The following is an 8,195-nucleotide window of genomic DNA, read 5'->3' as shown; positions in this document are numbered from 1 at the left end:
CATGTGTTCCCCATCCCGAACCCTCCTCCCTCCTCCCTCCCCATACCATCCCTCTGGGCCGTCCCAGTGCACCAGCCCCAAGCATCCAGCATCGTGCATCGAACCTGGACTGGCAACTTGTTTCCTACATGATATTTTACATGTTTCAATGCCATTCTCCCAAATCTTCCCACCCTCTCCCTCTCCCACAGAGTCCATAAGACTGTTCTATACATCAGTGTCTCTTTTGCTGTCTCGTACACCGGGTTATTGTTACCATCTTTCTAAATTCCATATATATGCGTTAGTATACTGTATTTATGTTTTTCCTTCTGGCTTACTTCACTCTGTATAATAGGCTCCAGTTTCATCCACCTCATTAGAACTGATTCAAATGTTTTCTTTTTAATGGCTGAGTAATACTCCATTGTGTATATGTACCACTGCTTTCTTATCCATTCATCTGCTGATGGGCATCTAGGTTGCTTCCATGTCCTGGCTATTATAAACAGTGCTGCGATGAACAATGGGGTACACGTGTCTCTTTCCCTTCTGGTTTCCTCAGTGTGTATGCCCAGCAGTGGGGTTGCTGGATCATAAGGCAGTTCTATTTCCAGTTTTTTAAGGAATCTCCACACTGTTCTCCATAGTGGCTGTACTAGTTTGCATTCCCACCAACAGTGTAAGAGGGTTCCCTTTTCTCCACACCCTCTCCAGCATTTATTATTTGTAGACTTTTGGATCGCAGCCATTCTGACTGGTGTGAAATGGTACCTCATAGTGGTTTTGATTTGCATTTCTCTGATAATGAGTGATGTTGAGCATCTTTTCATGTGTTTGTTAGCCATCTGTATGTCTTCTTTGGAGAAATGTCTATTTAGTTCTTTGGCCCATTTTTTGATTGGGTCGTTTATTTTTCTGGAGTTGAGCTGTAGGAGTTGCTTGTATATTTTTGAGATTAGTTGTTTGTCAGTTGCTTCATTTGCTATTATTTTCTCCCATTCTGAAGGCTGTCTTTTCACCTTGCTAATAGTTTCCTTTGATGTGCAGAAGCTTTTAAGGTTAATTAGGTCCCATTTGTTTATTTTTGCTTTTATTTCCAATATTCTGGGAGGTGGGTCATAGAGGATCCTGCTGTGATGTATGTCAGAGAGTGTTTTGCCTATGTTCTCCTCTAGGAGTTTTATAGTTTCTGGTCTTACATTTAGATCTTTAATCCATTTTGAGTTTATTTTTGTGTATGGTGTTAGAAAGTGGTCCAGTTTCATTCTTTTACAAGTGGTTGACCAGATTTCCCAGCACCACTTGTTAAAGAGATTGTCTTTAATCCATTGTATATTCTTGCCTCCTTTGTCAAAGATAAGGTGTCCATATGTGCGTGGATTTATCTCTGGGCTTTCTATTTTATTCCATTGATCAATATTTCTGTCTTTGTGCCAGTACCATACTGTCTTGATAACTGTGGCTTTGTAGTAGAGCCTGAAGTCAGGTAGGTTGATTCCTCCAGTTCCATTCTTCTTTCTCAAGATCGCTTTGGCTATTCGAGGTTTTTTGTATTTCCATACAAATTGTGAAATTATTTGTTCTAGCTCTGTGAAGAATACTGTTGGTAGCTTGATAGGGATTGCGTTGAATCTATAAATTGCTTTGAGTAGTATACTCATTTTCACTATATTGATTCTTCCAATCCACGAACATGGTATATTTCTCCATCTATTAGTGTCCTCTTTGATTTCTTTCACCAGTGTTTTATAGTTTTCTATATATAGGTCTTTAGTTTCTTTAGGTAGATATCAACACACAAAAATCCCTTGCATTCCTATACACTAATAATGAGAAAACAGAAAGAGAAATTAAGGAAACAATTCCATTCACCATTGCAACGGAAAGAATAAAATACTTAGGAATATATCTATCTCCTTTGTTTATTTTGCATTTATTTCTGCCCTAATTTCTTTCCTTATCCTAACCCTGGGGTGCTCCACTTCTTCCTTTTCTAGTTGCTTTAGGTGTAGAGTTAGGTTATTTATTTGATTTCTCTCTTGTTTCTTGAGATAAGTTTGTATTGCTATGACTTTCCCCCTTAACACTGCTTTTACTGAATCCCATAGGTTTTGGGTTGTTGTGTTTTCATTTGTTTCTATGCATATTTTGATTTATTTTTTGATTTCTTCAGTGATTTGTTGATTATTCAGAAGTCTGTTGTTTAGCCTCCATATGTTTGTATTTTTAATAGTTTTTTTTTTCCTGTAGTTGACATGTAATCTTATCTCAATGTAATCAGAAAAGATGCTTGAGATGATTTCTTTCTTTCTTTCTTTCTTTTTTTTAATTTACCAAGGCTAGATTTATGGCCCAAGATGTGATCTATCCTGGACAAGGTTCCATGTGCACTTGAGAAAAAGGTGAAATTCATTGTTTTGGGGTGAAATGTCCTATAGACATCAATTAGGTCTAACTGGTTCATTGTATCATTTAAAGTTTGTGTTTCACTGCTAATTTTCTGTTTAGTTGGTCTATCCATAGGTGTGAGTGGGGTATTAAAGTCCCCCACTATTATTATGTTACTGTTAATTTTCCCTTTCATACTTGTTAGCATTTGCCTTACATATTGCAGTGCTCCGATGTTGGGAGCATATATATTTATAACTGTTATATCTTCTTCTTGGATTGATCCTTTGATCATTATGTAGTGTCCTTCTTTGTCTCTTTTCACAGCCTTTGTTTTAAAGTTTATTTTATCTGATATGAGTATTGCTACTCCGGCTTTCTTTTGGTCTCCATTTGTGTGAAATATCTTTTTCCAGCCCTTCACTTTCAGTCTGTGTGTGTCCCTAGGTTTGAGGTGAGTCTCTTGTAAACAGCATATATAGGGGTGCTGCTTTTGCATCCATTCAGCCAGTCTTTGTCTTTTGGTTGGGACATTCAACCCATTTGCATTTAAGGTAGTTATTGATAAGTATGATCCTGTTGCTATTTACTTTGCTGTTTTGGGTTCGAGTTTATTGTTATTGTTTTGGGGTGGCCTTTCTGTATGCTGGAAGTTTGTGGTTCCTCTTTTTGTGGAAGTTCCTCCCTATGGGTGGGGTTGGATGAGTGACTTGTCAAGGTTTCTGCTTAAGGCGTGTGTGCTTTCCCAGTCTATACTGATCAGGCTCCAGGTTGCTCTGTAAGGGAACTGTCTAAGGCGGGCCCTGGGTTGTGTGCACTTCCCAGGTCTAAGCTGCTCAGGTTCAGGTTCTCGAGTTTTCCACAAAGGCACAGACTTGGTTGGGCCTGCGTTTTGTGCCTTTCCCAGGTCTGAGCAGCTCAGGCGACCAGGTGCTTGGCGAGGACACTCCCCAGGTGGGGCAGTGCGTCTTATCACCTCCTCCCCCGCTTCCCAGCCGCTTGGTTTCCTGGGTGCATAGTGGGAATACTGTCTCAGGTGTGCCATATATCTCCTCTGGGGAGCTGATCTCTGGCTGCCCTCCTGGTGGATGTCAACCGTCCAGGATCCCAGGAAGACTTAGTTAGCAACTAGGAGCCTGTTCGCAGTTTGGTGGAGGATGCCCTCTTAGGGGTCGAGTTTGCCCCTCACATTCTGGCTCTGGCTGTCACCCGCATGCCTCTCTGCCTCTGGCAAGGAATGGGCCAGTCTGCAGCTGGCAGCTCTCATCTGGTATTTGCTCAGTCCTTTGTTCTGTGAGCGGCCCAGCAGTGCCTTAGGTTAGAGCTTTTTGAGGGAAAGTTCTCTCTCTCTCTCTTTTTTCTCTCTCTCTTTCTCTGGCTATTCCACAGTTTGCATTGCTATCTCACGTTAGCTCCCTCAGGTTGCCCTCAGGGCATTCAGGCCTGGTTCTTACCCTAAGCAATGCAGCCTGCTCCTCCCTGTTCAGCCCCCGCTTGCTGGTGGTGGAAGCCAGTGTCTGGGCTACTGGTCTGCTGGGAGTTGCTGTTAGGCATATAATCTGTGGGTTTCATTTATTTGTTTATTTTTCCTCCCAGTTATGTTGCCCTCTGAGATTCCAAAACTCCTCACAGACCAGCCGGTGAGAGGGTTTCCTGGTGTTTGGAAACTTATCCGCTTTTACAACTTCCTCCCTGTGATGGGTCTCCATCCCTAACTCTTTTGTCTCTATTTTTATCTTTTATATTTTGTCCTACCTACTTCCAGAGACAATGGGCTGCCTTCCTGGGTGCCCGGTGTCCTTTGCCAGCATTCAGAAGTTGTTTTGTGGTATTTTCTCAGTGTTCAAATGATCTTTTGATGAATTTGTGGAGGAGAAAGTGGTCTCCCCATCCTATTCCTCTGCCATCTTAGGACCACACCTTAATTTTATATTTTGAATGCAAAGTTATTTATACTTTGATTTATCTTTATAAGGGTTTATTCATTTCAGAGGTATTAAAATACATTTTAAAATTGCCCTTAAAGTTTAGTACTGACTGGGAATTACCTGATTGTCCAGTGATCAGGATTCAGTGCTTTCACTGCCATAACCTGGGCTGTTCCTGATTGGGGAACAATACTCTGCAAGCTGCTGGCATGGCCAAAAAAAAAAAAAAAAAAGCTTAGTATTGGTTGATTGCCTCCACAATACACAATATATGGTTATAGCATTTTACTCATTAGCCTTCAGATCAGATCAGTCATTCAGTAGTGTCTGACTCTTTGTGACCCCATGAATCGAAGCACTCCAGGCCTCCCTGTCCATCACCAACTCCGGGAGTTTACTCAGATTCACGTCCATCGAGTCAGTGAAGCCATCCAGCCATCTCATCCTCTGTCGTCCCCTTCTCCTCCTGCCCCCAATCCCTCCCAGCATGAGTCTTTTCCAGTGAGTCAACTTTTCACATGAGGTGGCCAAAGTACTGGAGTTTCAGCTTCAGCATCATTCTTTCCAAATAAATCCCAGGGCTGATCTCCTTCAGAATGGGCTGGTTGGATCTCCTTGCAGTCCAAGGGACTCTCAAGAGTCTTCTCCAATACCACAGCTCAAAAGCATCAATTCTTCGGTGCTCAGCTTTCTTCACAGTCCAACTCTCACATCCATACATGACCACAGGAAAAACCATAGCCTTGACTAGACGGACCTTTGTTGGCAAAGTAATGTCTCTTCTTTTGAATATGTTATCTAGGTTGGTCATAACTTTCCTTTCAAGGAGTAAGCTTCTTTTAATTTCATGGCTGCAGTCACCATATGCAGTGATTTTGGAGCCCAGAAAAATAAAGTCTGACACTGTTTCCACTGTTTCCCCATCTATTTCCCATGAAGGGATGGGACCGGATGCCATGATCTTCGTTTTCTGAATGTTGAACTTTAAGACAACTTTTTCACTCTCCACTTTCACTTTCATCAAGAGGCTTTTGAGTTCCTCTTCACTTTCTGCCATAAGGGTGGTGTCATCTGCATATCTCAGGTTATTGAGATTTCTCCAGGCATTCTTGATTCCAGCTTGTGTTTCTTCCAGTCCAGCGTTTCTCATGATATACTCTGCATATAAGTTAAATAAACAGGGTGACAATATACCTTGTTGTTAGCCTTGACGAACTCTTTTTCCTATTTGGAACCAGTCTGTTGTTCCATATCCAGTTCTAACTGTTGCTTCCTGACCTGCATACAAATTTCTCAAGAGGCAGATCAGGTGGTCTGGTATTCCCATCTCTTTCAGAATTTTCCACAGTTTATTGTGATCCACACAGTCAAAGGCTTTGGCATAGTCAATAAAGCAGAAATAGATGTTTTCTGAACTCTCTCTCTCTTTTTTTTTTTTCCATGATCCCAGAGATGTTGGAAATTTGATCTCTGGTTCCTCTGCCTTTTCTAAAACCAGCTTGAACATCAGGAAGTTTATCGTTCATGTATTGCTGAAGCCTGGCTTGGAGAATTGTGAGCAATACTTTACTAGCATGTGAGATGAGTACAATTGTGCAGTAGTTTGAGCATTCTTTGGCATTGCCTTTCTTTGGGATGGGAATGAAAACTGACCTTTTCCAGTCCTTTGGCCACTGCTGAGTTATCCAAATTTGCTGGCATATTGAGTGCATCACTTTCACAGCATCATCTTTCAGGATTTGGAATAGTTCAACTGAAATTCCATCACCTCCACTAGTTTTGTTCATAGTGATGCTTTGTAAGGCCCACTTGACTTCACATTCCAGAATGTCTGGCTCTTGGTGAGTGATCACAACATCATGATTATCTTGGTCGTGAAGATCTTTTCTTGTACAGTTCTTCTATGTATTCTTGCCATCTCTTCTTAATATCTTCTGCTTCTGTTAGGTCCATACAATTTCTGTCCTTTATCGAGCCCATCTTTGCATGAAATGTTATCTTGGTATCTCTAATTTTCTTGAAGAGATTTCTAGTCTTTCCCATTCTGTTGTTTTCCTCTATTTCTTTGCATTGATTGCTGGGGAAGGCTTTCTTATCTCTTCTTGCTATTCTTTGGAACTCTGCATTCAGATGCTTATATCTTTCCTTTTCTCCTTTGCTTTTCACTTCTCTTCTTTTCACAGCTATTTGTAAGGCCTCCCCAGACAGCCATTTTGCCTTTTTTTTTTTTTTTTTTGCTTTTCTTTTCCATGGGGATGGTCTTGATCCCTGTCTCCTGTACAATGTCACAAACCTCCATCCATAGTTCATCAGGCACTCTATCTATCAGATCTAGTCCCTTAAATCTATTTCTCACTTCCACTGTATAATCATAAGGGATTTGATTTAGGTCATACCCGAATCATCTAGTGGTTTTCCCTACTTTCTTCAATGTCATTCTGAATTTGGAAATAAGCAGTTCATGATCTGAGCCACAGTTAGCTCCCGGTCTTGTTTTTGCTGACTGTATAGAGCTTCTCCATCTTTGGCTGCAAAGAATATAATCTGATTTTGGTGTTGACCATCTGGTGATGTCCATGTGTAGACTCTTCTCTTGTGTTGTTGGAATAGGGTGTTTGCTCTGACCAGTGCGTTCTCTTGGCAAAACTCTATTAGACTTTGCCCTGCTTCATTCCGTATTCCAAGGCCAAATTTATCTGTTTCCCCAGGTGTTTCTTGACTTCGTACTTTTGCATTCCAGTCCCCTATAATGAAAAAGATATCTTTTTTGGGTATTAGTTCTAAAAGGTCTTGTAGGTCTTCATAGAACTGTTCAACTTCAGCTTCTTCAGCATTACTGGTTGGGGCATAGACTTGGATTACTGTGATATTGAATGGTTTGTTTTGGAAAGGAATAGAGCTTACCAAAAATTGGAGTCAAAGCACACGTGGGAGTAAAGAGCATCCATGAAAATGCAGCTCACCACCCTGTCCTGACCACCTGTAGCACAGTAACCAACACAAAGGCTCTGACTTCTGCTGCCCTGGCCTTGACATATGCTGGAGTCCCCAAGTTGGAGGGGAGGGCTGCGCTGCAGGGTGAGGAGCAGATGGTTTCTCCCCACTGTAGCCCCACTGGGACCTCCCCGCAACCCCCTGGAGCCGGACCTCACTGGGTATGTGGTCACTAGCAGTCCACCATAGGCAGCAGGCTTCCTTGTAAGGGAGGTTGTCCTGCCCAAAGACCCAGCTCCAACCTCTGCTGGACAGAATTCCAAGGGCTGAAGAGAGTGATGGAGGAGCAGTGGCGACACCCTGGAACAGACTCCTTCCCTTCCAGCTCAGCCAGGGATAGCAGCAGGTTCTCAGCCAGGTGGCTGTGGCCTGTGGGGAGGCCTTTCTCCAGCAGGAACCCATCCGGGTCCATGGACAGCAGGTGGAACATCTCGCAGTCACCTGGCAAGATCTGCTTCCAGACTTGCCTTTGGCTGTCTCGGCCTGTTCTTCCAACAGCTTTTCCTTCTCTTTATTGTGGCATGCCTCAGGCCAGGTCTTCTCCAGTAGCTTCTCCAGGACCAGTGAGAGGTAGCCAGGCCCTGGCTGCGCACCATGGCCTCAGGTGGCTTCTCTTCACCCTGCCTCCTGGGGATGGAATTCCGGACCCTCCATGTTGGCAGGTACTGCACAGGTGCTGCCTCCCACCCTTCTCTTTGGTGTGCCCGACGTTGCTCTGGCGTGTTATTTTTATCTTTCTATTAAATTTATTTTAGTCTTGTTAATAAAGCTGTCTGCTCTTTGAGGGCGGAACACTAGCATGTCCACAGTCCATGTGCCTGCAGTGCACCTTGGCCACAATACAAGGTTCTCCATGGTTGCATGTTGGCTTCTCTGAAGTGGGACTGGAAAGTCTTCCAAGTT

Source organism: Bos taurus, chromosome 26 (assembly GCF_002263795.3).
Source record: "Bos taurus isolate L1 Dominette 01449 registration number 42190680 breed Hereford chromosome 26, ARS-UCD2.0, whole genome shotgun sequence".
NCBI classification, from domain to species: domain Eukaryota; kingdom Metazoa; phylum Chordata; class Mammalia; order Artiodactyla; family Bovidae; genus Bos; species Bos taurus.
Note: the sequence above shows the minus strand (reverse complement) of the source record.